The sequence below is a fragment of the Rhopalosiphum padi genome, chromosome 3 (assembly GCF_020882245.1).
Source record: "Rhopalosiphum padi isolate XX-2018 chromosome 3, ASM2088224v1, whole genome shotgun sequence".
In the NCBI taxonomy this organism is placed as follows: domain Eukaryota; kingdom Metazoa; phylum Arthropoda; class Insecta; order Hemiptera; family Aphididae; genus Rhopalosiphum; species Rhopalosiphum padi.
The window spans coordinates 47,738,658-47,748,498 of NC_083599.1; the positions used below are offsets into that span (position 1 = coordinate 47,738,658).

The following is a 9,841-nucleotide window of genomic DNA, read 5'->3' on the forward strand; positions in this document are numbered from 1 at the left end:
ATGAATTTTATTGTCGTTAACTATTTATTTTATACCTTCTTATTTTAGGCTATTTTAAATGTTTGACATGTCATTCTGTAATAAAACAAATTAATTTGTGTCCACATGAGACGGTGGTGTACCGTATACCTAATGAGCAGGCAAGTAGCTAAAATATTTCTACAAGGGGAAGGCCAATAATTTTTGGACCGTTTATCATTTTCCATAATTTTTCCCAATGAAATACTTGTAGGGGGCTTATCTCTCACACTCGTCATTAGGCGGTATGCCATATAAAGGAAATCTTATTAATTTATATTAATAATTTACGTTTGGTTAGTAATTGATTAAAAAGAAATGTTTTTTCAACAAGTATACCCAGGCCCGGATTAAGGCGTAAGCAGTGTATGCTTCAGCCTACACAACCACGGATTTAGGGGCACGGGCACTACTTACTATCCTTATATTTTTTTTTTTAAACTAGAAAAATTGTACAATCTGTAAAATAATTATTGACAATAAGCACAATACTATCCTGATGTTATTTTTATTTAAATAATATCGGACATTTTAAATAGTAATAATCAATGCGATCAATTAGAGTGTATGTTTCCAAATTTAGAAATAGTTATGCGTATGTACCTTAGTACAGCAGTTTCAAACAGCTCAGGCGAAAGAGCTTTTTCTGTACTTAAAATGGTAAAATCCTATTTGAGGTCAACCATGAAGGAGGAAAGACTGAATGCAATAGCAATATGTAGCATTGAAGCAGAAATGGTTGAAAAAATAGATTTCAATGATACTATTAACACATTTGCCCATCAAAAAGCAAGAAAAAGAAAAGTATAAAATAATAGTTTGTTACTTTTTGTAATATGATTATTTTATATTTTTATATATCTAAAATATATTTCGTTTAATTTTAATTTTATGTTTTTACATTGGGGAAGGCCAATAATTTTTGGACCGTTTATCAATTTCCATAATTTTTCCCAATGAAATACTTGTAGGGGCTTATCTCTCACACACGTCTTTAGGCGGTATGCCATATAAAGAAAATCTTATTAATTTATATTAATAATTTACTTTTGGTTAGTGATTGATAAAAAAAAATGTTTTTTTCAAAAAGAATACCTATCCAAAAAATACAAAAAATAGATAGTGCCTAAAATAAAATAAAAAACCCAACGATTATCGAAATCGAAAAATAACAAAAACTAACACCAGTAAAACCGACCATTAAATTAAATTTATAGTTGAATGTTTATGGCCCATGTAAGATTAAGAGTTTATCAAAATAAAAAAGACTGAACTATAGTAGATTCAAAACTTCCAAACTATACGCTTCTGTCGTTTCTGACACCCAAAAGCCTAAGTTAATTATATGTATATAGGTAAAAATTATAAATATGTATCATACTTATACATGACCTCAATAAAGTATTTTTAAATATTTTTGTTACTTTCATTAATTTCATTTAAGCTTATACTTCATAAACACTATAATACGTGTTTTTATATGATAATTTAGACAATTATAAAAATTCATATGTATTTCATATTGAAAAGAATCAATTTTAAGTTTTTCTACAAGTGTCTTCTTTAGTTACACTTATTTTATATTCAAATTCGACAAAACATGCTAGTAGATTTGTACTATCTTTTATTATCTATCATAATAATTGTTTCTCCAATCATTATACATATTTAATCGACTACTTTTTTTTAGATGGCAATACAGCAGATCACTCAAGGCTTGCTGAGACATGACTACGCATTCATACCACTTGGGAAAATATCATCATCCTACGTTGAAAATTAACTAGAAGATACTGATAATTATATAGGTTTTATGCAATGTACGTGAAATGGCTATTGAATGTAATTGATAGTAATTTAATAGTAGTGTATCAATTGAAATTTGTTAAAAATCTGAATAAAGGATTGGGAAACACCTTTAGCATGAAATTTTCATTCATAACATTTGCCTTAGCTGTAAAAATCTTTTGATATTATTTACTATATTTATTTCATTAATAGGTTTTAATTTAACCACATCCCAAAGTGATTTAATTTAAATTGTCAAGATTCAATAGATGTTTTACGGTGATTTTATTCAAATATAATTTCATATTATTATGTTCAAATCAGAATTATTTCTGAAGAATAGTAATGTCATACTATATTTCAAAAAATCAATTTTATATTTTCCTATGAGTGTATTTTAATGTTACAATTATTTTACCTTCAAATTCAACAAAACAGCTGGTAGATTTTTATAATATTTGATTGCTTATCATAATTAATGTTTCTTATCATCTATTATATGATTATATTTCATATCTTTTTGCATTTATACAATTGTATTTTAATTAATGTTTCAACTGTAAGATTCTTTCAAATATTTTCTATTAAGAATGTAGTTGGTCTCTTAGTTTTTGTTTGATTGTTTTAATTTCTGAATTATTCAATGGTTACCAAACACTAGTTGTCATAAAAAGATTTTCGTTCACCTTATGGTGTGTAGTAGTGACATTTTATCCTCCAACCATTTTATAAATTTAACTGACTAAATTTTTTCAGATGGCAGTACATAGATCACTCGATGCATGGTGAGACATGAATTCACATTTCTACCACTTCGGAATTTATCAATATCCTACATGTAAAATGGACTAGAAGATACTGAAAATATTAATGGTTTTATACAATGTAGGTGTAATGGTTATCGACTGTAATTGATAGTTAATTAAGATTAGTGAGACAATAAGTTAATGCCGAGAAATTCTGACAATTACATGACGAAAGAAATTCAAATTTTGTATTACTAACTTTCATTAATTTCATTTAAGCTTATACTTCATAAACACTATAAAACGTGTTTTTATATGATAATTTAGACAAATATAAAAATTCATAGTTTTAACTGCTTATAATAAACTCAATTCTAATATAAATGTCATCAAACTCAGACCATTAGATTAAGAAAGATATTCTAATTTTCTATTATTAACTTTCATTAATTTCATTTAAGCTTATACTTCATAAACACTATAATACGTGTTTTTATATGATAATTTAGACAATTATAAAAATTCATATGTATTTCATATTGAAAAGAATCAATTTTAAGTTTTTCTACAAGTGTCTTCTTTAGTTACACTTATTTTATATTCAAATTCGACAAAACATTCTGGTAGATTTGTACAATCATTTATTATTTATCATAATTATTGTTTCTCTAATCATTATACATATTTAATCGACTACTTTTTTTTAGATGGCAATACAGCAGATCACTCAAGGCTTGCTAAGACATGACTACGCATTCATAACACTTGGGAAAATATCATCATCCTACGTTGAAAATTAACTAGAAGATACTGATAATTATATAGGTTTTATGCAATGTACGTGAAATGGCTATTGAATGTAATTGATAGTAAATTAATAGTAGTGTAACAATTGAAATTTGTTAAAATTCTGAATAAAGGATTGGGAAACACCTTTAGCTTGAAATTTTCATTCATAACACTTGCCTTAGCTGTAAAAATCTTTTAATATTATTTACTATATTTATTTCATTAATAGGTTTTAATTTAACCACATCCCAAAGTGATTTAATTTAAATTGTCAAGATTCAATAGATGTTTTACGGTGATTTTATTCAAAAATAATTTCATATTATTATGTTCAAATCAGAATTATTTCTAAAGAATAGTAATGTCATACTATATTGCAAAAAATCAATTTTATATTTTCCTATGAGTGTATTTTAAAGTTACAATTATTTTACCTTCAAATTCAACAAAACAGCTGGTAGATTTTTATGATATTTGATTGCTTATCATAATTAATGTTTCTTATCATCTATTATATGATTATATTTCATATCTTTTTGCATTTATACAATTGTATTTTAATTAATGTTTCAACTGTAAGATTCTTTCAAATATTTTCTATTAAGAATGTAGTTGGTCTCTTAGTTTTTGTTTGATTGTTTTAATTTCTGAATTATTCAATGGTTACCAAACACTAGTTGTCATAAAAAGATTTACGTTCACCTTATGGTGTGTAGTAGTGACATTTTATCCTCCAACCATTTTATAAATTTAACTGACTAAATTTTTTCAGATGGCAGTACATAGATCACTCGATGCATGGTGAGACATGAATTCACATTTCTACCACTTCGGAATGTATCAATATCCTACATGTAAAATGGACTAGAAGATACTGAAAATATTAATGGTTTTATACAATGTAGGTGTAATGGTTATCGACTGTAATTGATAGTTAATTAAGATTAGTGTGACAATAAGTTAATGCCGAGAAATTCTGACAATTACATGAAGAAAGAAATTCAAATTTTGTATTACAAACTTTCATTAATTTCATTTAAGCTTATACTTCATAAACACTATAAAACGTGTATTTATATGATAATTTAGACAAATATAAAAATTCATAGTTTTAACTGCTTATAATAAACTCAATTCTAATGTTAATGTCATCAAACTCAGACCATTAGATTAAGAAAGATATTCTAATTTTCTATTATTAACTTTCATTAATTTCATTTAAGCTTATACTTTATAAACACTATAATACGTGTTTTTATATGATAATTTAGACAATTATAAAAATTCATATGTATTTCATATTGAAAAGAATCAATTTTAAGTTTTTCTACAAGTGTCTTCTTTAGTTACACTTATTTTATATTCAAATAAATACAATATTGCAAAAAATCAATTTTATATTTTCCTATGAGTGTATTTTAAAGTTACAATTATTTTACCTTCAAATTCAACAAAACAGCTGGTAGATTTTTATAATATTTGATTTCTTATCATAATTAATGTTTCTTATCATCTATTATATGATTATATTTCATATCTTTTTGCATTAATACATTTGTATTTTAATTCATGTTTGAACTGTAAGATTCTTTCAAATATTTTCTATTAAGAATGTAGTTGGTCTCTTAATTTTTGTTTGATTGTTTTAATTTCTGAATTATTCAATGGTTACCAAACACTAGTTGTCATAAAAAGATTTTCGTTCACCTTATAGTGTGTAGTAGTGACATTTTATCCTCCAACCATTTTATAAATTTAACTGACTAAATATTTTCAGATGGCAGTACATAGATCACTCGATGCATGGTGAGACATGAATTCACATTTCTACCACTTCGGAAAGTATCAATATCCTACATGTAAAATGGACTAGAAGATACTGAAAATATTAATGGTTGTATACAATGTACGTGTAATGGTTATCGACTGTAATTGATAGTTAACTAAGAGTTGGGTGACAATAAGTTAATGCCGAGAAATTCTGACAATTACATGAAGAAAGAAATTCAAATTTTGTATTACTAACTTTCATTAATTTCATTTAAGCTTATACTTCATAAACACTATAAAACGTGTATTTATATGATAATTTAGACAAATATAAAAATTCATATTTTTAACTGCTTATAAAACACTCAATTCTAATGTTAATGATATCAAACTCAGACCATTAGATTAAGAAAGATATTCTAATTTTCTATTATTAACTTTCATTAATTTCATTTAAGCTTATACTTCATAAACACTATAATACGTGTTTTTATATGATAATTTAGACAATTATAAAAATTCATATGTATTTCATATTGAAAAGAATCAATTTTAAGTTTTTCTACAAATGTCTTCTTTCGTTACACTTATTTTATATTCAAATTCGACAAAACATTCTGGTAGATTTGTACAATCATTTATTATTTATCATAATTATTGTTTCTCTAATCATTATACATATTTAATCGACTACTTTTTTTTAGATGGCAATACAGCAGATCACTCAAGGCTTGCTGAGACATGACTACGCATTCATACCACTTGAGAAAATATCATCAACCTACGTTGAAAATCAACTAGAAGATACTGATAATTATATAGGTTTTATGCAATGTACGTGAAATGGCTATTGAATGTAATTGATAGTAAATTAATAGTAGTGTAACAATTGAAATTTGTTAAAATTCTGAATAAAGGATTGGGAAACACCTTTAGCTTGAAATTTTCATTCATAACACTTTCCTTAGCTGTAAAAATCTTTTAATATTATTTACTATATTTATTTCATTAATAGGTTTTAATTTAACCACATCCCAAAGTGATTTAATTTAAATTGTCAAGATTCAATAGATGTTTTACGGTGATTTTATTCAAAAATAATTTCATATTATTATGTTCAAATCAGAATTATTTCTGAAGAATAGTAATGTCATACTATATTGCAAAAAATCAATTTTATATTTTCCTATGAGTGTATTTTAAAGTTACAATTATTTTACCTTCAAATTCAACAAAACAGCTGGTAGATTTTTATGATATTTGATTGCTTATCATAATTAATGTTTCTTATCATCTATTATATGATTATATTTCATATCTTTTTGCATTTATACAATTGTATTTTAATTAATGTTTCAACTGTAAGATTCTTTCAAATATTTTCTATTAAGAATGTAGTTGGTCTCTTAGTTTTTGTTTGATTGTTTTAATTTCTGAATTATTCAATGGTTACCAAACACTAGTTGTCATAAAAAGATTTTCGTTCACCTTATGGTGTGTAGTAGTGACATTTTATCCTCCAACCATTTTATAAATTTAACTGACTAAATTTTTTCAGATGGCAGTACATAGATCACTCGATGCATGGTGAGACATGAATTCACATTTCTACCACTTCGGAATGTATCAATATCCTACATGTAAAATGGACTAGAAGATACTGAAAATATTAATGGTTTTATACAATGTAGGTGTAATGGTTATCGACTGTAATTGATAGTTAATTAAGATTAGTGAGACAATAAGTTAATGCCGAGAAATTCTGACAATTACATGACGAAAGAAATTCAAATTTTGTATTACTAACTTTCATTAATTTCATTTAAGCTTATACTTCATAAACACTATAAAACGTGTTTTTATATGATAATTTAGACAAATATAAAAATTCATAGTTTTAACTGCTTATAATAAACTCAATTCTAATATAAATGTCATCAAACTCAGACCATTAGATTAAGAAAGATATTCTAATTTTCTATTATTAACTTTCATTAATTTCATTTAAGCTTATACTTCATAAACACTATAATACGTGTTTTTATATGATAATTTAGACAATTATAAAAATTCATATGTATTTCATATTGAAAAGAATCAATTTTAAGTTTTTCTACAAGTGTCTTCTTTAGTTACACTTATTTTATATTCAAATTCGACAAAACATTCTGGTAGATTTGTACAATCATTTATTATTTATCATAATTATTGTTTCTCTAATCATTATACATATTTAATCGACTACTTTTTTTTAGATGGCAATACAGCAGATCACTCAAGGCTTGCTGAGACATGACTACGCATTCATACCACTTGGGAAAATATCATCATCCTACGTTGAAAATTAACTAGAAGATACTGATAATTATATAGGTTTTATGCAATGTACGTGAAATGGCTATTGAATGTAATTGATAGTAAATTAATAGTAGTGTAACAATTGAAATTTGTTAAAATTCTGAATAAAGGATTGGGAAACACCTTTAGCTTGAAATTTTCATTCATAACACTTGCCTTAGCTGTAAAAATCTTTTAATATTATTTACTATATTTATTTCATTAATAGGTTTTAATTTAACCACATCCCAAAGTGATTTAATTTAAATTGTCAAGATTCAATAGATGTTTTACGGTGATTTTATTCAAAAATAATTTCATATTATTATGTTCAAATCAGAATTATTTCTAAAGAATAGTAATGTCATACTATATTGCAAAAAATCAATTTTATATTTTCCTATGAGTGTATTTTAAAGTTACAATTATTTTACCTTCAAATTCAACAAAACAGCTGGTAGATTTTTATGATATTTGATTGCTTATCATAATTAATGTTTCTTATCATCTATTATATGATTATATTTCATATCTTTTTGCATTTATACAATTGTATTTTAATTAATGTTTCAACTGTAAGATTCTTTCAAATATTTTCTATTAAGAATGTAGTTGGTCTCTTAGTTTTTGTTTGATTGTTTTAATTTCTGAATTATTCAATGGTTACCAAACACTAGTTGTCATAAAAAGATTTTCGTTCACCTTATGGTGTGTAGTAGTGACATTTTATCCTCCAACCATTTTATAAATTTAACTGACTAAATTTTTTCAGATGGCAGTACATAGATCACTCGATGCATGGTGAGACATGAATTCACATTTCTACCACTTCGGAATGTATCAATATCCTACATGTAAAATGGACTAGAAGATACTGAAAATATTAATGGTTTTATACAATGTAGGTGTAATGGTTATCGACTGTAATTGATAGTTAATTAAGATTAGTGTGACAATAAGTTAATGCCGAGAAATTCTGACAATTACATGAAGAAAGAAATTCAAATTTTGTATTACAAACTTTCATTAATTTCATTTAAGCTTATACTTCATAAACACTATAAAACGTGTATTTATATGATAATTTAGACAAATATAAAAATTCATAGTTTTAACTGCTTATAATAAACTCAATTCTAATGTTAATGTCATCAAACTCAGACCATTAGATTAAGAAAGATATTCTAATTTTCTATTATTAACTTTCATTAATTTCATTTAAGCTTATACTTTATAAACACTATAATACGTGTTTTTATATGATAATTTAGACAATTATAAAAATTCATATGTATTTCATATTGAAAAGAATCAATTTTAAGTTTTTCTACAAGTGTCTTCTTTAGTTACACTTATTTTATATTCAAATAAATACAATATTGCAAAAAATCAATTTTATATTTTCCTATGAGTGTATTTTAAAGTTACAATTATTTTACCTTCAAATTCAACAAAACAGCTGGTAGATTTTTATAATATTTGATTTCTTATCATAATTAATGTTTCTTATCATCTATTATATGATTATATTTCATATCTTTTTGCATTAATACATTTGTATTTTAATTCATGTTTGAACTGTAAGATTCTTTCAAATATTTTCTATTAAGAATGTAGTTGGTCTCTTAATTTTTGTTTGATTGTTTTAATTTCTGAATTATTCAATGGTTACCAAACACTAGTTGTCATAAAAAGATTTTCGTTCACCTTATAGTGTGTAGTAGTGACATTTTATCCTCCAACCATTTTATAAATTTAACTGACTAAATATTTTCAGATGGCAGTACATAGATCACTCGATGCATGGTGAGACATGAATTCACATTTCTACCACTTCGGAAAGTATCAATATCCTACATGTAAAATGGACTAGAAGATACTGAAAATATTAATGGTTGTATACAATGTACGTGTAATGGTTATCGACTGTAATTGATAGTTAACTAAGAGTTGGGTGACAATAAGTTAATGCCGAGAAATTCTGACAATTACATGAAGAAAGAAATTCAAATTTTGTATTACTAACTTTCATTAATTTCATTTAAGCTTATACTTCATAAACACTATAAAACGTGTATTTATATGATAATTTAGATAAATATAAAAATTTATATTTTTTACTGCTTATAAAACACTCAATTCTCACGTTAGTCACATCAAACTCAGACCATAAGATTAAGAAAAATATTCTAATTTTCTATTATTAACTTTCATTAATTTCATTTAAGCTTATACTTCATAAACACTATGAAACGTGTATTTATATGATAATTTAGACAATTATTACAAATTCATATTTTTTAACCGCATATAGATCACTCAATTCTCATGTTAGTTACATCAAACTCAGACCATTAGATTAAGAAAAATATTCTAATTTTCTATTATTAACT

General features: G+C 24.9%; 2 long non-coding RNA genes across 2 annotated transcripts; both read left to right on the forward strand.

Annotated features, from left to right (window-relative positions):
• The first annotated feature begins 1,708 nt into the window (after nucleotides 1-1,708).
• Nucleotides 1,709-5,241, forward strand: LOC132926334 (uncharacterized). Its single transcript, XR_009661413.1, has 5 exons — nucleotides 1,709-1,838; nucleotides 2,563-2,691; nucleotides 3,260-3,389; nucleotides 4,114-4,242; nucleotides 5,119-5,241. It is a non-coding gene; the product is annotated as an uncharacterized LOC132926334 (long non-coding RNA).
• A 2,121-nt stretch (nucleotides 5,242-7,362) lies between these two features.
• On the forward strand, nucleotides 7,363-9,348 carry LOC132926429 (uncharacterized). Its single transcript, XR_009661440.1, has 3 exons — nucleotides 7,363-7,496; nucleotides 8,221-8,349; nucleotides 9,226-9,348. It is a non-coding gene; the product is annotated as an uncharacterized LOC132926429 (long non-coding RNA).
• The last annotated feature ends 493 nt before the right edge of the window (nucleotides 9,349-9,841 follow it).